The 24,921-nt window shown below is 32.0% G+C and overlaps 1 non-coding gene across 1 annotated transcript; it reads right to left on the bottom strand.

Annotated features, from left to right (window-relative positions):
* Nucleotides 1-743: 743 nt before the first annotated feature.
* LOC139895056 (small nucleolar RNA R71) lies at nucleotides 744-851 on the bottom strand. Its single transcript, XR_011775526.1, has one exon. It is a non-coding gene; the product is annotated as a small nucleolar RNA R71 (small nucleolar RNA).
* Between the last annotated feature and the right edge of the window lie 24,070 nt (nucleotides 852-24,921).

The raw sequence follows: 24,921 nt of genomic DNA, 5'->3' as shown, positions 1-24,921 counted from the left end.
TTGGGACCAAAAGGATCCTGCCTCTCCGTAATCGGCCTGGCCACTTGGTTTGTTGAATAGTTCGTGCGAAGCGTTGTTAACAAAATACCAGGAAATCAGTAGCCAGAACCAAAAAACATATTCAACCTTATGATAGTTAGACTAAATTAGATTACTTTAGACTACCTTAGATTAAGATTACCTTAGATTACATTAGAATTACCTTAGATTACCTTAGAAGTTTAGTTTATCTGCTTAAAATTAAAAACAAAAGGCATACCCAGTGTATGACCCAAACCCGATCTAGACCAGAGCCGTTGTTATTCGTACCTGATCCAGACGTAATAATCTCTAAAGCACGCAAGGAAGCATGAATCAGAAATCAAATGGCGTTACGCGTTACTTTAGCAGAAAATACCAAACCCTCGATTGAAGGTCGAAGAGGACCAATCAGATTTTCAGAGATTCAAGGACACTCGTTTGAGTTAAAACATCATATCATCCAGCTCATCTAAAATAGCTGTCAGTTTCATGGATTACCGAATGACGATCCAAACTCTCACCTTGATAAATTCATATCTCTTTCGAACTCCTACAAACTGCCAGGGATCGGACAAGATATAGTCCGGCTATAATTGTTTCCCTATTCTCTCACTCATCATGCTCAAACATGGTTCGAAGGACTGGAAAAAGATTTCAACAAGTCATGGACGGAGATGGCTACTAAATTCCTAACCAAATATTTCCCTCCTTCTAAACAAACCAAACTAAAGAATGACATCATTAACTTCAAACAAAATTATGATGAATCTCTTTACACTGCATGTGAGCGATTTAAAACCCTGCTGAAGAAGTGCCCTAATCACTAGCTTGAATGGTCAGCTCAAATCTGTACCTTCTACAATGGTCTTACAGTAAATCATAGGACGACGATCAATGCAGCAGCTCAAGGAAATCTGATGAACCAAATCGCAGATGAAGCATGGGAATTGTTCGAGAATATGATAATGCATCATCATGACTAGAATAGTGGTGAAACAACTTCATCATCTGCCCTACTATCTGCACTTAACAATCAAACAGAGGCCATACAATCCCTCACTGACATGATGGTATCTCTCGCTAAACAACTTGGAGAATTGAAGACGCAGTCGCAACAGATCAATAAAGCTCAGGCTTGTGTTAATTGTACCAACCCGCAACCCACTGAAGAATATCAAGTTGAGTACGAAAACCCTGACGGTTCAGTCTGTTACGTGCAATACCCAGCTCGTCCAACAAATCCCGGATTCAATCAACAATCTAGGGTTAATCAATTTCAACAAAGCAACCAGCCTTTTCGCTATCGCTACCCACCTTACCGAGCCCAACAATCTCAATTGTCCTACGATCAACCACTTCCACTCACTGGTTCACTAGTCGAGGAAAATTCCCCTACCACCCAGATTACAAAAGCAACTAACCCCACTCTCGGAGCTGATGATCAGTTGACTCAGTTCATTCAAGGACAACAATAGCTAAATCAGAGAACTGCAGCCAGACAAGATCAGACAGAGATACTAATGAGAAATCAATTGGCTCTGCTTAAAAGTCTGGAGACGCAGCTTGGACAGTTATCACAATGCCTTGAAAACCAACCACAGGGAAGGTTACCCACTAATACTATCCAAAATCCCTACATAGAGGAAGCTAAGCAAATGGATTCCGTATTCCCAGAGGAAGAACCACGGTAGAAGGTCAGATAGGCTCAAGAACAAATCGACATATACTCAAAAGTTGACCCCTGCAACTCCAGTTCGTGTACCCTATCCTGGAAGGCTACATGATGAACCATCCAAGCTTGATTCCTTCAAGCTTGATGGAAGATTCCTGGACACCATGTCCAAAGTCCACAACCAGAAAAGATACATCCGAAGGCTTCTTTCTACAAAGGAGAGGATACCAGATTCTAACAAAATTCCACTGAATGAAGAATGCTCAGCATTACTAAGAAACTCTCTAGCACTAAAGCTAGGAGATACGGGCCGATTCATTTTTCCGTGTTCGATCTACCAATCTGGAACCATTCATGAGCTAGCAGATTTAGGAGAAACTATCAATCTAATCCCCTACTCTCTCTACAAGAGATTAGAGTTAGGAGACTTGTCACCAACTAAAATGACAATCCAACTTGCCGATCACACAATTCGATATCCTAAGGGCATAGTTGAGAACGTCATGGTGAAAGTCGATAAATTCTTGTATCCTACGGATTTCGTAGTAATGGACATCAAGGAAGACCTATACACACCAGTAGTGTTAGGAAGACCTTTCATGAATACGGCTAGGACTGTCATTGATGTATACAATCAAACCTTGATCTTGCGATCACATGGGGAGAGCGTTACCTTCAAAATTGACTAACCCACTGATCTTTCTGGACAGGCAGAGATGTTTGCTATTTCCACCAGACGGATCACTTCCGATGACGAGTCTTTACCACCAGCCAATGATATCGAGATGGGTGTCGAATCACAGTCTGTAGATGACCCAGAAATGGAAGAAGAGGATCCCAGCGAAGAAATAGAGGAAGAGGATAAATCTGAAGAGGAAGAGGAAATGGAAGACGTAAAAGAAACTGCAATAATACCCGTTCTAAGCATTATGCGTCATGAAGAATTAATGAGGCTTGAGACGGAAGATCACAGTTTAATCATTCGTTTTAAGAAGAAGACTAAGAAGGTTGAGGTTAAAGATATAGAAATTGACCCTGCAAGTATCAAAGTGGAGAATCAGAATACTGAAGAAACCCGTTCATCAGACGAATCCCAGAAGAACATTATACCGATGATGACGAGGAAGAGCAACATGAAGACATTCTGGATAACTCACACTCTCAAACCGAACCAGATCTAGGGGAGCCCGACTCTTCTTCAGGTCGGATTCCGGTCATATCTACACACGTAGACATGATAACCTTCATCAATGATACCGATGAATTTGAAGATATTCTCGAAGCCATCCGTAAATCAACAATTGATTTCACGCTACGCTTAACCGAACGAATTATGGCTATCCAAGAAGAATACAACCTCTATCTCCAGAGAGAAGACAATGATGTTGAAATCCTAGAAGAATGCATTCAAGACTTTATCAACACTCTTCACGATCATATCTACCACGGAGAAAGGCAATGAGAGCACAATTCAGTGGTTCGCACTATTCTTGAGACAAGATTCTGTCGAGATCAGAAGATCATTTACTCTAAGGTTTACAACGCTTTAGCCGGATCTGCACTTCCATTCTCAGCAAACCAACTAGCACTACTGACTCTCATCCGAAAGCATATGAATCTTTCCACCGAACGCCCGACTTATCACTCTGATTTGTAAATGATCGAAGATATTCACAGCTTTTTTGCTCTCTTGGAAAGAGATAATTTCGAAAGCACACCAGACAGGCTAGTGATTTACGTAATAATTGATCACCATGCTGATCTGATTATCAAAGAGTTATGAGATGCAGTTACAGAGGAAGTAAGGTGCAACAATCCCTACTTGGCCATGGTGTTCTCTATGGTTGAACTCTTTTTAAGGGCCTGACTATCTTTTAAAACCAATCATTAACGAAATCATTGAAACACATCACGTCTCTTGGATATGGTAAACCCTGTATTCTATTATGCTTAAGAAAGTTTAGACCTTTATGGAATGTTAATACGTCACCCAACCGAGTCGCTCAATTGGATGAGCCGTCTGAACGTGTATGCCTGTAGTCAGACTGCACGGGCGTCGGGGGTAAGGGACGTTGCTGTCTATTCAGAATCTTCAAGCCTATCGCATTACCCAGTGACATGTCTTACGACATGGGCATTTAGGACCAGTATAATGAATACAAGGCCTCTGCCTATTCATGAGCCAGCATTCCATAATCTCGATAGAATAACTGATGAAATCATAGTATGCACTTGTTTTAACCTTATCTGAATTACGAATTTTATCGCATTTACTTTATCTGTCTTATAAATTTGAAAAACCCAAAATTAGGTAACCACTACTCATTGATAACTATCTTAAGCTTTAATATAGGTTCGATTCTACTGATATCTTAAAAATACGACTCTAGGTCATACTTCCCTTACTCATAATAAGGAGTAGTACGATTTAGGCTCCGCAAAATATAAATTTAAAACAGTACCCCCTCTTGGTGGTTGATTCTGACGTGTTGCGACCTAACGACACTGCACAAATAAAACCGTCCGTTTCGGCCATATCATTTATCTATAAATACATGCAAGTGTTAACATCACTTATCCATCTTTCTCCCCCTTTTTTCGAAGCAAAAAGGTTAGCTCTCCCCGGAACTAAGCTCGCCCCAAGACAAATTCTCCCCCTTGAATCGTACATGGTTGAAAGAGATAACAACCACAACACATAAAAAACACACAGTTTTATTTATTTCATACAAGAAATACAAGAAGTACACACATAAACCCTAAACATAAGCATAGTTGAATCATGCAAGTACTATTTTGGATGATTCTAGTAGGGATCTAAGAGTGATGATTTGAGGAGTGATTTTCCCTGATGATATCCTCAAGATTGGTTATTCGTTGACCCATTTTTAGTATGTTTCCATGAATTACACAATTTTGTCCTTGAGGTGAGAGAGAAGAAAAGTTAAGAGGGTTGTATAGTAAAGGTTATTGAATTTGTTTGATTGAAGCTCTACATATTGGGTATGAGGAGGCTTGAGTGGCATGGTGAAAGGGAGATGTCATTCCAACATATGTGAAGAGTTTAGTCAAATGAAGACCATACGGAAGGGACGTATGAGAATTTTAAGAACACTATCTCTCTTTACCCATTCGGAAAATTCATTGAAGGAATTTGGGTTAAGGAAGAATGTTCTTCCTTCATTCGGAACATCCATGATGTTTCCAAACTCCTCAAGTGTCAAAGAATAGCATTTTCCATAAAGTGAAAATGATAACTTTCCATCAATTTGTGAAAATTGGAAGTTGTTGTAGAATTCTTTGATGTGAAGAGGGTATGTGAAGAGGGTAAAGTGGTCCTCTTAGATAGAGGAAGGCATCCCACTTAATTTTTGATAAATTGTTAAGAGAGTAAGTAGATAGGTGATAGGTAAGCACTTCTCTTCCCTCTACAATGAACCACATTTTTTGGGGTTAGATGGTGATGCGTTTCTTATTTTGATGAATGATATCGGCTATAAAGTCACTTTTTTACCCTCGATATTAGCCATATTTATGATAAAGTAATTGACGTTATCATCTAAGTAAGCATTTATTTGCTTCATTAGTTGATTCAGTAATTACAAAGGCTATGTTTCAAGAATCACTAGAAACGGATGAAAAACGAAGAAAAACGAGCAAAATCGGCTAAGACGATTAACTCGCGTTTAAATAACTTATTTTATAATTTTTGGAAAAGTTTATTTACTTAATCTCCCGTTGTAGGATATTCAATTATGAATGCGTGGGCGCAAGAATCGTCAAAAACGAAGCTAAAACTAAGATTCTAGAGCGAAAACGGTGAAAGACAAGTTAGGATCTAGCAAACGGCTTGCCATAAGGGAAAACGGCCTGCCAGTAAACGGGCATAAAAAAGGCTTGCCCGAGCAAACGGGCATCAAAAACGGCCTTGGCAAACGGCTTGCCAAATGGCTTTCCAAACGGCCTGCCATACGTCTTGCCAAACGGCCTGCCAAACGGCCTCCCAGCCGTTTTTCAGCCATTTAATTACAATTTTGTCACCAAGCATTTTCTTATAATTGGGGGCTTCATCCCACCATTTCAACACACCAATTCTTCACTTATCTCTCAAATATCTCTCTATAGTCGCTATCTAGTGATCTATATGAGATTAGTTCTCTCTCTACTTTCTCTCTCTAGATTCTAGAGAGAGAAAAGTACAGAGATTAGGAAAATAATTATCTCTCTATTGTCGCTCTCTAGTGATCAATAGGAGAATAGTATGTAGTTAGTAGTAGAAGGTATCAAGCATTGTAACGCAATGGATATTATGAAGAAATACAATTGTTATTCTGCCCACATTTTTCGGTAATATCTATCTTTTTCTTTTATTAATTTATTATAATATTCTTGTTGGATGTTTGTGGTTTATTAATATTAGAAATGCTTGTTGCCATGATGTGTGAGTAATTGCTTGATTGTTTGCCATGATTTAATAATGTTAGTTGTGATGACCCGAAAATTTCCGATCAAGTCTAAACTTTAATCTTTATATGTTTTCGAGACGATGAGCAAAATCTGTAATGTTGAGTCTCAAAAACTTTGAACTATTTATATGAAATCATTTGACCTTTGACTATTCCTGACGATTCACGAACTTTACTTTGTAAATAAATAGGTACATGTAAATATAAATATATGTACATATATCATCCATAATTGTATACTTTAAACCTTAGGAATTAAAAATGTGAAATAATAAATAGAATAAATAAATTACCATTTTACATATATAATATTATGAGTCTATATATGAATTCTAATAATAATTATTAAAATACTGTGATATATAATATTTAATAAATATTATTATATAATATAGTGTAAAGTTAATATATTATTTGTAATTACAAGTTAAAATATAAATGATATATCAATATTATTATTATTACTTTCATTATTGATACTAATATTAATATTTATATTAATATTTGTTTTATTAGTATTACTAATTCTAATATGAGATATAACATGAATAAAATTTGATAAATATAAGTTATTATATTATTATTATTATTATAAATATCATTAATAACATTGATATCCTTATAACTAATAATATTTTAAGTATTATTGATAACATTATAAGTAGTGTTATGTTAACAACATTGTTATTATCATGGTTATTATCATCATAACTAATAATAAATTTTAAATATAGTTATTATGATTATTAATAGTACTATCATTAGATATTATTATTATTATTATTATTATTAAGAAATATTATTAAAAACTATTATTATTATAATTACTATAGTTACTAGAAAAATAATACAATTTATCTTTATTATGAATATTATTGATATTATTACCATTATTATTTATATTAGTATTATTATTATTATTATTATTATTATTATTATTATTTATTAATATTAGATATTAAAATTTGTATAATTAATATATATATAATATGATTATGCTTCTTTAAATATATATTTGACATAATTATACAAATACAGAGATATATACATATAGATAGATATATACAGATATATATAAAATATATATATGCGTATTATATAGATATATATTAGGCATATATATTATTAATTATTATTATTATTATTAATAAATTTATTAATTATATAATACAACAAAAACATACCAAACCGTTAGCCATAGCTATCTTACTGTAAGGAAATTTGTTTTTGTCTCCTAAAGTTATAGACATTAAGAATCAATCATACTAAGGGATTGAAATTACACATCGACTTCTAATTTTTTTATTTTTATTTTTTATATACCGAACGAATAATTATTCTGTCAACGAATTGTGATATTAATCAAACACATTATCAATAATTTTGGCTCACTGACTCAATTCCTTCATCACCATATCCAATTTATTAATTCAACAGCTTTAAGGAGATCGAATTTAAAACAGAAGAGGAAGCTTACAACTCATCATTATACTCTGTTCTTCATAATTTTATAAAAACCTCAAATTCATATTTAATTACAAATTCTGTAAATGCTGTCAGGTTAGGATTCAATTACTAAAACTATCTGAACAATCTCAACAACCAATTCTTTCTAACGAGTTTCAATTCTTGAGTCAAACTTTAATATTCAAAAGTCAAACGAAGGTGTTCATCGAGAAATTTGAAATTGTGTCGATGTTTCTGTTAAAATTGAGTATTCAAAAAGTTCCTAAGAGTCATTTAAAACTTTTTTCATGTACAACTTAACATCTGAAACTATCTAAATCGATGGATTGAAGTTTGAGTTTGAACGTGTTCTTGAAAAGGCTGTTACAGCCAAACCTTCTTTCATTCTGTTTAAATTAATTTAATCAAGTAATGAGAGTTGTTTCTGTTCATTAACAAAGTCTAGTTTCAATTCTTAAATCGTTGAAGTAAATGGTTCATCATCGATTTAATTTAGAAGAAGAAGAAGAATGGGAGACTAGAAAATAAACCGGGATAAATATATTTAGGATATGGATTTATTCAGAAATGAAGCTACGGAGGAATGGTTTGATGGTTTTCGGGTTAGCGTGAGGTCGGGTGTTCGAGACCCGACAGAGACAGTGTTTTTTTTTACTTAAAGATTCTAAGGTATAATTTTATTATATTTATTATTAATATTATTAATTGTTATTATTATTGTTATATTATTAATGATGGTCATTTTGCTATGTTATTATGATTTGTAATATCAAGAAATAGAATTATTATTATAACAGGATTAGTAGTGCTATTATTAATATTATTATTATTATTATTATTATTATTATTATTATTATTATTATTATTATTATTATTATTATTATTATTATTATTATTATTATTATTATTATTATTATTATTATTAGTAAAATCATTATATTTAGAGAATCACTCTTAGAGAATCACTTGCTTATCATCCTTAGTCCAGACACTTCTTACTGCATTGACAGCATGAATAGTGTATAGATAAAATTCATATCTTAGCGTATCTACTACTTCATATCATAGCATACCTATTACTGTAACTTTTCTTGACAACTTTCATAGATTCCTCCGTAACTTATGGGATTTTAGTATTATATATGCATATGTAAATTATGTATTGCAGGGTACTAATCTACATCCTATAATCTATTTCTTATCGAAAATCCTTCATCTGATCGTACGAGATGAATCCTGCAACCAGTTCGAGTTCCTCAGATTCCGATAGTTATTCCGATAGCTATTCCGATAGTTATTCCGACAGCTATTCCGACATAGATGTTCACCTAAGCTCCGAAAACAGCGTCATCGGCATGAATCAACCAATCAACCATTATCAATTCATCTGATGGGTTCGTAGTCGACTTAATCAATGGAGACGCGAAGAAGGCGATCCTTTTCACCAACCGAATTTATCTCTTGGCGATGAACCTGAAGTACTTATCAGCGAACCAGTCCGAAACACCATATTTACCCTCAATTCTAGGATATCTCACAATGATTGTATGATATCCCAAAATTCTCAACCTTATTCATCCGCTTGTTCCAACCGACAATCATCCCGGAGTAATAGAAGAAGTCAACGAGCTTCGCGCTTGAGTAACCAATCTAGAAAATATGGTGCAAAACGTACCAGCTTCAGCAAATCATCGGCAGCAACAATACCACTAACACCAATACCAGTACCATCAACAATCCATGCCTCGACATCTCATTCTGTACCTCGAATATAATTATTGTTCTACGAATCATTCTACATCATTTATCTTCGTTCGACATGGTGATTATGTAATCTCTAATATGTTAGAGATTATATATTCTTGTTCTAACGATAAATCAAATAAGTTTAATATCATATTGACTCATTAAATCCATGATTACATCTGAAGAAAATATATATGTATATATGTTTTCAAAAAGATTGTAATTAAAAATTCTTTTGTACAAACTGTTAATGGTGAAAATATTTTAACGGGTAGGTAATACCCGAGGAATATTTAAATTTCACATTAATAAGTTACACTGTATATTCTTCGAATCTGATTTAACAGTTATTCACTATCCTATTTACAACCACCGAGATACGTATCCGTTCACCAAAGAATAACTATTTTCATTCAAATTCAATTTCATATTTGGATTTTGACTTATCTGAATTCAACAAGTGGCATAATGAAGAAATAATGGACACAATAAAAATTGATTAGAAACAGACTAAATAACAATATTAAATTTTATTAAGAAACCACGCTAACAAAATCCTAGCTAACTGCTCCTAGCTAACTGTTAATTTCGTATTACATTTTATTTATCGCAATTTAATTATCGCAATATATTTTATCGCAATTTATATTCTCGCAATTTTATTTATTGTTATTTAATTTCTGTTATTTATTTTACGCACTTTAAATATCGGGACACGTATACAAGGTTTTGACATATCATATCGACGCATCTATATATATTATTTGGAATCACCATAGACACTCTATATGCAGTAATGATCGAGTTCTCTATACAGGGTTGAGGTTGATTCTCAAATAATATAAATACTTTGAGTTGTGATCGAGTCTGAGACATGTACACGGGTCACGACACGTATTAATTAATTCAAATATGATATATTAAACTATATATGAATTATTGAACTGTCAACTGTGGACTATCGACTGTGGACTAATAAGATTGGACAATTAAAAATGAATTAAAATATTGATTATAACATATGAAACTAAACAATTCTTCAAGTTTGCCACTTGATTTCATCTTAAAACTCATTGTATCTTGACGATTACAATCTGCATTCAAACCTTTCATGATTCTTGAAAACACCTCAATCGATAGGATGAATCAACCACACTTCATCTAAGGAAGGAAAGATGTATGCATATAGTTATGCACCTGAGAAACTCTCAGCAACTGAGTAAAAGTTTAACACGTAGCCGCGTCAAATCTTTTGGTATTTATTAGCAAAAATAACTTTGCGATCCCTTCTCAAAGTAGCAAATTTTGTCACAGCTTCAGCAAAACAACTTCAACTTTTCATTCGAAGCAACCTTATTATCACCTTGATTTATATGTATGCTCTTTTATTGTTACCGGGAAACCTTTTATATTCCACCATATTACCGTCGACGTTTAATCATCTAAAAACATAGTTCTCTTGAAATCACCTCGGATCGATAACCAATGATTCAGATAGGGTAGCAGTAAATGTAGAGGAATCGGCAATCAGTACTTTGAAAACTCACAGCATATCTACATCAACAGTTATATGTATAACATTTATCTCTTAGGATAATGATCTCTCATTCTGAAATTCTGAAAAGCACTCAGACACAAATCAATACTCTGAATGTTGAAAAAACTGAATGAAGCAGCAGAAACCATAGATAACTGTAAACGACCTTAATCATCGAAAGTTTGATGATAAAGAGTAGTATGTTGGAAAAGCTCAGAAAAGTTGGAACTGGAAAACGGATTGAGCTAACCACGAAGGAGACCAAGGACAAATACAAGGACCATATCCTATATTCAAAGAACCCAGGTAGTTCTGGATTCGATGAAATCTTTAGAGAATATCCTGCTCCGAAGTCATGTTAAAATCTTGCGTAAAATCTTTCTCCATCAACCATCGAACTTAGAAATTCCAAAATATCATCATCAATATCTTCGATATTTCTGAGGATATTTTCATAAATATTCTCGTCCAAAATTATAAACCTCTTCGTGTATCCTATGTATTATTATATTGGAAACATTCAATAGAAAATTTAGTACCGAAAAGCAGATTATGCGAAACTATGAAGAAAGCCGTGGACAAATCACAAAGAATAAGTTTGACTTCAAAGAATCCAAGGGATTTAATACCTGCTGAAGTCTTTAGCGAAAATCTTGCTCCTTACTCTAAACCCTTGCGGACAATAGTTTTCATCATCCTCCGATCTTAGATATTCAAAGATATTATCGTATCTTTCATTATAAATGTCCTCCATATTTCTGGAGATATTTTTGTAACTATTCTTATCTGAAATCATTAATCTCTTCGTGCTATCAGTATTACATCATATAGAAACTGTTAGTTTCTATATTCTGTAAACTTTCGAGCTTAAAATATGAATGTTATTGAAGTAATGTTGGGAATTGATGCATGAGTTAGTATAATATAATGACACTTGATCAACGTGATTATATTACAGTAAGTCATGCTGAGTTTCTAATGGGACGTGATGATTCACAGATCATAACGTCATCATGTGCCATGTTACATAACTCTGTCATTCTGCTTAACTTCTGAACATATCAAGAAAGTATATTCTTGATAGTTCTATTCTCAGTGAATCTGGTAATTTGACAAATCAAATCGTGCTATTATGTTCCTTCTTATTTAGAACATTAATAATGTTCATTCTGAAACTTATATCTGCGAATTCTGGACTATTACAAGGGAGGCCAAATCGCCAGAAGAAGAAACGAAGGGACAAAACTTTGAAATAGAAACTGGAGTATAAACCGCAGTAAATAGGAGGGATTATTAACTGTGGAAGACAATGATTATAGGAACCAGAAAGGGGGACATTGAAATATAAGGAGAGATATAAAGCCCGATAACAACGCATAAATTACAAACCGTGTATATCAATGTTTATCGCAACATAAAGACACGGAAGAATTAAAAACACTATAACCCAAGGGCGAAGTAAAAGAAAACAGATTCCTCCGGTGGAAGTTAGAAAAGGAGAATGATTGTTGCAATAGTCAGGATAAGGACAAGGATCAGAACTGGATTAAGCATTTTTCACAATCTTGTGGATATAAGAACCATGAAAGAAAGTATAGGAATGGTGAAAATTATGGAACGGGAAGAGTTTAATTTATAATGAAAATATCAGATGGAGAAATCGAGACAGATCACCGCATTTAATTATAGAGATCCTAATTTCCTTATTCGCCGAAGAATCAAATCTCTAAGATTTTGAAGATTTTCTTTAAATCCCTTGAATTCCAAAATTCAATTGCGACTACGGCAAAAGTTATGGAAAATCTCCATTTCTTCATCTCGATCTTTTGTGATAACTTCATTCATACGCTTCGATTAATCGAATCATTTTATCCATATTACTCAATGATAATAAAACTCTATTTATCAACTCATATTCGTCATGAAAACATTTTTATTGTTAACAATGACCACCTCACTCAAATTTCGGGACGAAATTTCTTTAACGGGTAGGTACTGTGATGACCCGGAAATTTCCGATCATGTCTAAACTTTAATCTTTATATGTTTCCGAGACGATGAGCAAAATCTGTAATGTTGAGTCTCAAAAACTTTGAACTATTTATATGGAATCATTTGACCTTTGACTATTCCCGACGATTCACGAACTTTACTTTGTAAATAAATAGGTACATGTAAATATAAATATATGTACATATATCATCCATAATTGTATACTTTAAACCTTAGGAATTAAAAATGTGAAATAATAAATAGAATAAATAAATTACCATTTTACATATATAATATTATGAGTCTATATATGAATTCTAATAATAATTATTAAAATACTGTGATATATAATATTTAATAAATATTATTATATAATATAGTGTAAAGTTAATATATTATTTGTAATTACAAGTTAAAATATAAATGATATATCAATATTATTATTATTACTTTCATTATTGATACTAATATTAATATTTATATTTGTTTTATTAGTATTACTAATTCTAATATGAGATATAACATGAATAAAATTTGATAAATATAAGTTATTATATTATTATTATTATAAATATCATTAATAACATTGATATCCTTATAACTAATAATATTTTAAGTATTATTGATAACATTATAAGTAGTGTTATGTTAACAACATTGTTATTATCATGGTTATTATCATCATAACTAATAATAAATTTTAAATATAGTTATTATGATTATTAATAGTACTATCATTAGATATTATTATTATTATTATTAAGAAATATTATTAAAAACTATTATTATTATAATTACTATAGTTACTAGAAATATAATACAATTTATCTTTATTATGAATATTATTGATATTATTACCATTATTATTTATATTAGTATTATTATTATTTATTAATAATAGATATTAAAATTTGTATAATTAATATATATATAATATGATTATGCTTCTTTAAATATATATTTGACATAATTATACAAATACAGAGATATATACATATAGATAGATATATACAGATATATATAAAATATATATATGCGTATTATATAGATATATATTAGGCATATGTATTATTAATTATTATTATTATTATTAATAAATTTATTAATTATATAATACAACAAAAACGTACCAAACCGTTAGCCATAGCTATCTTACTGTAAGGAAATTTGTTTTTGTCTCCTAAAGTTATGGACATTAAGAATCAATCGTACTAAGGGATTGGAATTACACATCGACTTCTAATTTTTTTATTTTTATTTTTTATATACCGAACGAATAATTATTCTGTCAACGAATTGTGATATTAATCAAACACATTGTCAATAACTTTGGCTCACTGACTCAATTCCTTCATCACCATATCCAATTTATTAATTTAACAGCTTTAAAGAGATCGAATTTAAAACAGAAGAGGAAGCTTACAACTCATCATTATACTCTGTTCTTCATAATTTTATAAAAACCTCAAATTCATATTTAATTTCAAATTCTGTAAATGCTGTCAGGTTAGGATTCAATTACTAAAACTATCTGAACAATCTCAACAACCAATTCTTTCTAACGAGTTTCAATTCTTGAGTCAAACTTTAATATTCAAAAGTCAAACAAAGGTGTTCATCAAGAAATTTGAAATTGTGTCGATGTTTCTGTTAAAATTGAGTATTCAAAAAGTTCCTAAGAGTCATTTAAAACTTTTTTCATGTAGAACTTAACATCTGAAACTGTCTAAATCGATGGATTGAATTTTGAGTTTGAACGTGTTCTTGAAAAGGCTGTTACAGCCAAACCTTCTTTCATTCTGTTTAAATTAATTTAATCAAGTAATGAGAGTTGTTTCTGTTCATTAACAAAGTCTAGTTTCAATTCTTAAATCGTTGAAGTAAATGGTTCATCATCGATTTAATTTAGAAGAAGAAGAAGAATGGGAGACTAGAAAATAAACCGGGATAAATATATTTAGGATATGGATTTATTCAGAAATGAAGCTACGGAGGAATGGTTTGATGGTTTTCGGGTTAGCGTGAGGTCGGGTGTTCGAGACCCGGCAGAGACAGTGTTTTTTTTTACTTAAAGATTCTAAGGTATAATTTTAGTATATTTATTATTAATATTATTAATTGTTATTATTATTGTTATATTATTAATGATGGTCATTTTGCTATGTTATTATGATTTGTAATATCAAGAAATAGAATTATTATTATAACAGGATTAGTAGTACTATTATTAATATTATTATTATTATTATTATTATTATTATTATTATTATTATTATTATTATTATTATTATTATTATTATTATTATTATTATTATTATTAGTAAAATCATTATATTTAGTATTGTTACAACTACAAGTAGTAAATACTATTTTCATTAATAGTGTAATTATAATTACAAAAATGAGTATTATTACTATTATTGATAAGTTAAGTATCATTATAACTATCATACTACAAATTATCATTATTATCCTTAAATATTAATAATAACATTATTACTTCTAATAATAGAATAGGTATTAATAATATTATTATTACTATGAAAATAGTACAAGCTATTATAATTTCCATAGATATTAGTATTGGCCTCGTTTTATAAATACTATAATTATTATTTTAACATAAGTACAATTACAAATTTTATCATGAATATTATTATTATATAATTATCAAAATCTTTATCAAAAACTGTCATTAACCGAAAAATTAATATTTTATAATTATAATCATAAACATCATTATTATTATCATTAATAAGAATTATTAACATTATTATCTCATTAATAATATTAAGTATTATAATCATTAATTTTACAACTACTAATATTATTTTTGGTATTATTATAACTAATATCATTAATATACAAATGATATATATATATATATATATATATATATATATATATATATATATATATATATATATATATATATATATATATATATATATATATATATATATATATATATATATATATATATATATATATATATATATATATATATATTAAAAACATATTTAATACTTATAACATAATGAAAGTTAATATTTTTATCTACAAACCGAATATATGAAACCTATATACATTATTAATATAAAGAGGATATAACTAATAGATTTGCATAGATATATTTGTTCGATTACAAGTATATGTATTAATATACATATAATGATATAGGTTCGTGAATCCGAGGCCAACCCTACACTTATTAAATGACGTCATATGTATTTTTACTACAAAATACATTATGTGAGTTTTCATTACTCCCTTTTTATATATATTTTTGGGACTGAGAATACATGCGCTGCTTTTATAAATGTTTTACGATATAGACACAAGTAATCGAAACTACATTCTATGGATGGATTATTAAACCGAATATGCCCCTTTTTATTAAGTCTGGTAATCTAAGAATTAGGAAACAGACACCCTAATTGATGCGAACTCTAAAGATAGATCTATCGGGCTCAACAAGCCCCATCCAAAGTACCGGATGCTTTAGTACTTCGAAATTTATATCATGTCCGAAGGAGGATCCCGGAATGATGGGGATATTCTTATATGCATATTGTGAATGTCGGTTACCAGGTCTTCAATCCATATGAATGATATTTTTGTCTCTATGCATGGGACGTATGTTTATGAGAAATGGAAATATGAAATCTTGTGGTCTATTAAAATTATGAAATGATTATTTATGTTAAACTAATGAACTCACCAACCTTTTGGTTGACACTTGAAAGCATGTTTATTCTCAGGTATGAAAGAAATCTTCCGCTGTGCATTTACTCACTTTAAAGATATTACTTAGAGTCATTCATGACATATTTCGAAAGACGTTGCATTCGAGTCGTTGAGTTCATCAAGATTATTATTAAGTCAATTATAGTTGGATGTATTATGAAATGGTATACATGATGTCAAATTTCATTATAATGAAAGATTGTCTTTTCAAAAACGAATGCAATGTTTGTAAAATGTATCATATAGAGGTGAAGTACCTCGCAATGTAATCAACTGTTGTGAATCATTTATAATCGATATGGACTTCGTCCAGATGGATTAGGACGGGTCTTCACATTAGTTAGGGATGATTATCATTTGGTACTCGCTTTCTGTCTATGATATTAAACCTCGTTATTATCGTCCTTCCACCAATAAACGTGATTAAAACATTTTATAAAGTTGACATTATAAGGGTAATTAATTATCTGTGTTTATACATTGGTCAAGGTATGAACCCATTGGAAATACTATAAAGTACATGGGGAATTACTGTAGGACCAGATCAAGATATTGGTCAAGAGTATAAGACTCGAGGAAATACTGTTGCAACAGTATAGTACAGTGTTGATGTACTATAGGACCACTTGAGCATGGTCAAGGTTAGAAGCTATGGAACCACTATCAGTCTAGTACATGGTGGATAACTAAGGGATTTATTGGGTAGATTTAAGTAAGGGCTGGTTTAAATCATAAATTGGAGTTTTACACACTACAATACAAACTAAGCTTATAAATCTTTAAGGATGACTGAGAACTATCAGATGTTCTAATTTCTCTACAAACCCTTAGATTTTACCAAAGTATTGACAGAAAGGAATTCGAAACACAACCATAACCACCCATTTGGGTGATACACTAAGGTGTTAAGAAAGGTTGGATATTATATGTATATGGCTATGCTACTTTATTCGTGCGCCCAAGGTATGCATTGCATCCAAGATGGGCCGCTTATATCCTAAAACCGGATAAAGCGTCGGGAGTTGAGCATAGTCCATCCGATGAGAATCTTCAAAGCCTAGTTCCTCGTGACATACTAATCGGGAAACCGCTTAGTAGGGAATCTAGTGCTCACACCAAGGTATATCTATCCAAAGAGTGTCTCATAATCATCCCGACACTACGTTATCTTAAATCGTGGTAAACCACGTCTTCTCTATCCTTAGTTTGAAATGTCCCGTTCATAATAATTATAAACGTTTCATATTAATTGATTTCGTTGCGAGGTTTTGACCTCTATATGAGACATTTTTCAAAGACTGCATTCGTTTTTAAAATAAACCATAACCTTTATTTTATCGACAAAGGTTTAAAGGACATAACCTAGGTTATTAAGTAATGATAATCTAAAATATCACGCTTACACATGACCATTACATAATGGTTTACAATAAATATTATGCTACAACAAAGAAAACTTTCGAATGCAGTTTTTAGACAATATCATACAAGCATGGACTCCAAATCTTGTCCTTAATTTAGTATGCAACAGCGGAAGCTCTTAACAATCACCTGAGAATAAACATGCTTAAAACGTGAACAAAAATATTGGTGAGTTATAGGTTTAACCTATATAATTATCAATCATAATAATAGAACACAAGATTTTTATTTTTATAAACACATCTCATATCAGGCATTTCGCAAACTGTATAGAGATAAAAATCATTCATATGGTGAACACCTAGTAACCGACCTTAACAAGATGCATATAGAATATACCCATCATTCCGGGACTCCCTTCAGACATGATAAATTCGAAGTACTAAAGCATCCGGTTCTTTGGATGGGGGCTTGTTGGGCCCGATAGATCTATCTTTAGGATTCGCATCAATTAGGGTGTCTGTTCCCTAATTCTTAGATTACCAGACTAAAAATGGGCATATTCGGTTTAATAATTCAACCATAGAATATAGTTTCACGTACTTGTGTCTATTTTGTAAAACATTTATAAAACTACATGTATTCTCATCCCAAAAATATCAGATTTAAAAAGTGGACTATAACTCACTTTCAGAGATTTTTTACTTCGTCAAAAATTTAAGACTTGGCCACGGATCGATTCACGAACCTATAACAAATATATACATATATATCAAAGTATGTTCAAAATATATTCACAACATTTTTATTACGTTTTAATGATTTAAGTTTATTAAGTTAGCGGTCCAACGTTAGTAATCTACAACTAGTTGTTCACAGTTAGATGTACATAAATAAATCAATATATATTATCTCGAATCAATCCATGACCCAGTGTATACAAGTCTCAGGCTAGATCACAACTCAAAGTATATATATTATTTTGGAATCAACCTCAATCCTGTATAGCTAACTCAAGTATTACTGCATATAGAGTGTCTATGGTTGTTCCAAATAATATATATAGATGGGTCGATATGATATGTCAAAATATTGTATACGTGTCTATGGTATTCCAAGATTACATAATATATGTTAGAATACATGTGTAATACAATATAAGTTAGTTAAGTTATGGTTAGTCTAGATTTGTTACAAAATTTTCGTAGCTAAAACTAGCAAATTTATCCAATTTTGTTTTACCCGTCATTTCTTCGTTTCAAATCCGTTTTGATTGATTCAAGTTGCTATGGTTTCATAATGAACTGAAATTTATGAAACTAAACATAAAAAGTATAAGTTTATAGTCGGAAATACAGGTTACAAGTCATTTTTTAAAAAGGTAGTCATTTCCGTCGAAAAACGACATCTTGATGACCATTTTGAAAAACATACTTCCACTTTGTGTTTAACCATGATTTTTGGATATAGTATCAATATCATTTTTCCAGAAAACAAACTTCCAATTCAAAGATTAAGATAGTTTTTATTTTTCTAACCCAAAACAGCCCCCGGTTTCACTACGACGGCGTATGTACGATTTTACGGTGTTCTTCGTGTTTCCAGGTTTTAAATAATTAAGTTAGCATATCATATAGATATAGAACATGTGTTTAGTTGATTTTAAAAGTCAAGTTAGAAGGATTAATTTTATTTACGAACAAGTTTAGAATTAACTAAACTATGTTCTAGTGATTACATGTTCAAATCTTCGAATAAGATAGTTTTTAATATATAAATCGAATGATGTTATGAACATCATTACTACCTCAAGTTTTGTGGATAAACCTACTGAAAGTGACAAAAATTGATCTAGCTTCAAAGGATCCTTGGATGGCTTGAAAGTTCTTGAAGTAGAATCATGACACGAAAACAAATTCAAGTAAGATTATCACTCGAATTAAGATAGTTATAGTTATAGGAATCGAATCAAAGTTTGAATATGAGTATTACCTTGATTTAAAAAGATATTCAACTGAGAAAAATAAAGGTTTCTTGATCTTGCAAGTGTTCTTGAGATGGATCAAAAGTTTGGAATCAAACTACTTGTAATTGGATGACTATCTTGATATGTTCTTGATCAAGCTTTCTTATGTTGATTTAAACTTAGTTTTTGGTTCTAAAACTTGCTGAATTGATGCAGGGTTTTTAGGAATTCAAAGAGATGAAGATTCGAGAGCATTTAGAGTGGAAAATGGAAATAAAATTGATGTATGTGTGTATGCTCTATATCACGTTTTGCATGTATGTATATATGCAAATTGTGATTTGTTATTTAGTGCAGTTATTTCCTCTAATGGCCAACTTGATCAATTATCCATGCTATAGAACAAAAGTAGCTGATTAGGAGTCTGATTTTGATGTTTTTCTATTGGTATATACCAATAGTAAATACATCTAGAAGCTGTGCATTGTACGAGTATGAATACGGTTGCATACGAGTAGAATTGTTGATGAAATTGAACGAGAATGTAATGGTAAGCATTTTTGTTAAACAGAAGTACTTTGATATGTGTCTTGAAGTCTTCCAAAAGTGTATTAATAAATCTTAATACACTACATGTATATACATTTAACTGAGTCGTTAAGTCATCGTTAGTCGTTATATGTAAGTGTTGTTTCGGAACCTTTAATTTAACGATCTTGTTAAATGTAATTGATCCATTGTTATTACACTTAAATGAGATGTTAAATTGTTATGTTAACATGTTAACATGGTGTATTAATATATCTTAATATCATATATATATATATATATATATGTGTGTAAAATACTATTACAACGATAATCGTTACATATATGTATTGTTTCGAAATCCTTAAGTTAGTAGTCTCATCTTACTCGTGTAGTTCATTGTTAATACTCTTAATGATATATGTAATTATCATTTCATGATGTTAAACATAGTGTATTAATATCTTAACATAATACATATGTATTTAGTAAGACGTTGTTGTAACGATAGCCGTTATATATATCGTTTCGCGTTTCTTAATTCACTACTTTCATTTTATGTATATAACTCATTGTTAATGTACTTGGTGAGATACTTACTCATCATAATATCATGTTATATATATATATATATACATATATATATATATATATATATATATATATATATATATATATATATATATATATATATATATATCATGTCATTTTTACAAGTTTTAACGTTCGTGAATCGCCGGTCAACTTGGGTGGTCAATTGTCTACATGAAACTCATTTCAATTAATCAAGTCTTAACAAGTTTGATTGCTTAATATGTTGCAAACATTTAATCATGCAAATATAGTTTTCATTTAATATATAATCATGGAAAAGTTCGGGTCACTACAGTACCTACCCGTTAAATAAATTTTGTCCCGAAATTTTAAGCGGTTGAAGGTGTTGACGCATCTTCTGGAAATAAGTGCGGGTATTCCTTCTTTATCTAGTCTTCACGTTCCCAGGTGAACTCGGGTCCTCTACGAGCATTCCATCGAACCTTAACAATTGGTATCTTGTTTTGCTTAAGCCTTTTAACCTCACGATCCATTATTTCGACGGGTTCTTCGATAAATTGAAGTTTTTCATTGATTTGGATTTCGTCTAGCAGAATAGTGAGATCTTCTTTAGTAAAACATTTCTTCAAATTCGAGACGTGGAAAGTGTTATGTACAGCCGCGAGTTATTGAGGTAACTCAAGTCGGTAAGCTACTGGTCCGACACGATCTATAATCTTGAATGGCTTGATGTATCTTGGATTTAGTTTCCCCCATTTACCAAATCGAACAACACCTTTCCAAGGTGAAACCTTAAGCATGAACATCTCTCCAATTTCAAATTCTATATCTTTTCTTTTAATGTCCGCATAGCTCTTTTGTCGACTTTGGGCGATTTTTAACTGTTGTTGAATTTGAATGATCTTCTCGGTAGTTTCTTGAATTATATCCGGACCCGTAATTTGTCTATCCCTAACTTCACTTCAACAAATCGGAGACCTGCACTTTCTACCATAAAGTGCCTCAAACGGTGCCATCTCAATACTCGAGTGGTAACTGTTGTTGTAGGAAAACTTTGCTAACGGTAGGTGTCGATCCCAACTGTTTCCAAAATCAATAACACATGCTTGTAGCATGTCTTCAAGTGTTTGTATTGTCCTTTTGCTTTACCGATCAGTCTGTGGATGTTAGGCAGTACTCATGTCTAGACGAGTTCCTAATGCTTGCTATAATGTCTGCCAAAACCTTGAAACAAATCTGCCATCCCTATCAGAGATAATAGAGATTGGTATTCCATGTCTGGAGACAACTTCTTTCAAGTATAATCGTGCCAACTTCTCCATTTTGTCATCTTCTCTCATTGGCAGAAAATGTGCTGATTTGGTGAGACGATCAACTATTACCCAAATAGTATCATAACCACTTGCAGTCCTTGGCAATTTAGTAATGAAATCCATGGTAATGTTTTCCCATTTTCATTACGGGATTTCAGGTTGTTAAAGTAGACCTGATGGTTTCTGATGTTCAGCCTTGACCTTAGAACACGTCAAACATTCTCCTACATATCTCGCAATATCGGCTTTCATACCCGGCCACCAAAAATGTTTCTTGAGGTCCTTGTACATCTTTCCCGCTCCGGGATGTATTGAGTATCTGGTTTTATGTGCTTCCCCAAGTACCATTTCTCTCACATCTCCAAACTTTGGTACCCAAATTCTTTCAGCTCTATACCGGGTTCCGTCTTCTCGAATATTAAGGTGTTTCTCCGATCCTTTGGGTATTTCATTCTTCAAATTCCCTTCTTTTACAGCACCCTGTTGCGCCTCCTTTATTTGAGTAGTAAGATTAGTGCGAATAATTATATTCATAGCTTTTACCCGTATAGTTTCTCTGTCCTTTCTACTCAAAGCGTCGGCTACCACATTCACCTTCCCCGGATGGTAACGAATCTCGAAATCGTAATCATTCAATAACTCAATCCACCTACGCTGCCTCATGTTCAGTTTTTTCTGATTAAATATGTGTTGGAGACTTTTGTGGTCGGTATATATAATACTTTTGACCCCATATAAGTAGTGCCTCCAAGTCTTTAATGCAAAAACAATCGCGCCTAATTCCAAATCACGCGTCGTATAATTTTGCTCGTGAATCTTCAATTGTCTAGACGCATAAGCAATTACCTTCATTCGTTGTATTAATACACAACCGAGACCTTGCTTTGAGGCGTCACAATATATCACAAAATCATCATTCCCTTCAGGCAATGACAATATAGGTGTCGTAGTTAACTTTTTCTTCAACAGTTGAAACGCTTTTTCTTGTTTATCCTTCCATTCAAATTTCTTCCCTTTATGCGTTAATGCAGTCAAGGGTTTTGCTATTTTGGAAAAATCTTGGATGAATCTTCTGTAGTAACAAGCTAATCCTAAAAATTGGCGTATGTGTTTCAGAGTTTTCGGGGTTTCCCATTTTTCAACGGTTTCAATCTTTGCCGGATCCACCTGAATACCTTCTTTGTTCACTATGTGACCGAGGAATTGAACTTCTTCCAACCAAAATGCACACTTTGAAAACTTAGCGTACAGTTTTTCTTTCCTCAACAACTCTAGCACTTTTCTCAAATCTTCTTCATGCTCTTGATCATTCTTTGAGTAGATAAGTATGTCATCGATGGAAACAATGACAAAATTGTCAAGATATGGTCCACACACTCGGTTCATAAGGTCCATGAACACAGCTGGTGCGTTAGTTAAACCAAATGGCATAACCATAAACTCGTAATGACTGTAACGCGTCCTAAAAGCTGTTTTTGGAATATCATCCTCCTTCACCTGCATTTGATGATATCCAGAACGTAAATCGATCTTCGAATAAACCGACGAGCCTTGTAGTTGATCAAATAAGTCGTCGATTCTCGGTAGTGGATAACGGTTCTTGATGGTAAGTTTGTTCAACTCTCGGTAGTCGATACACAACCTGAATGTACCATCCTTCTTTTTGACAAACAAAACAGGAGCTCCCCATGGTGATGTGCTTGGTCGAATGAAACCACGCTCTAAAAGTTCTTGTAATTGGCTTTGGAGTTCCTTTATTTCACTAGGTGCGAGTCTGTATGGAGCACGAGCTATTGGTGCAGCTCCTGGTACAAGATCTATTTGAAATTCAACGGATCGGTGTGGAGGTAGTCCCGGTAATTCTTTCGGAAATACATCGGGAAATTCTTTTGTTATGAGAACATCATTGATGTTCTTTTCTTCGGTTTGTACTTTCTCGACATGTGCTAAAACAGCATAGCAACCTTTTCTTATTAGCTTTTGTGCCTTCAAATTACTAATAAGATTTAGCTTCGCGTTGCTCTTTTCTCCGTACACTATTAAGGGTTTTCCTTTTTCCCGTACAATGCGAATTGCATTTTTGTAACATACGATCTCTGCTCTCTCCTTTTTCAACCAGTCCATGCCAATTATTACATCAAAACTTCCTAACTCTACTGGTATCAAATCAATCTTAAATGTTTCGCTAACCAGTTTAATATCTCGATTCTGGCATATATTATCTGCTGTAATTAATTTACTATTTGCTAATTCGAGTAAAAATTTATTATACAAAGGCGTCAGTGAACAAATTAATTTAGCACAAAAATCTCTACTTATATAGCTTCTATCCGCACCCGAATCAAATAAAACATAAGCAGATGTATTGTCAATAAGAAACGTACCCGTAACAAGCTCCGGGTCTTCCTGCGCTTCTGCCGCATTAATATTGAAAACTCTTCCGCGGCCTTGCCCATTAGTATTCCCTTGGTTTGGGAAATTTCTAATAATGTGGCCCGGTTTTCCACATTTATAACAAACTAGGTCTGCATTATTTGTTTCCGACATTA

Source organism: Rutidosis leptorrhynchoides, chromosome 2 (assembly GCF_046630445.1).
Source record: "Rutidosis leptorrhynchoides isolate AG116_Rl617_1_P2 chromosome 2, CSIRO_AGI_Rlap_v1, whole genome shotgun sequence".
Lineage (NCBI taxonomy): Eukaryota > Viridiplantae > Streptophyta > Magnoliopsida > Asterales > Asteraceae > Rutidosis > Rutidosis leptorrhynchoides.
Note: the sequence above shows the minus strand (reverse complement) of the source record. Positions and strands in the feature narration are given on the sequence as shown.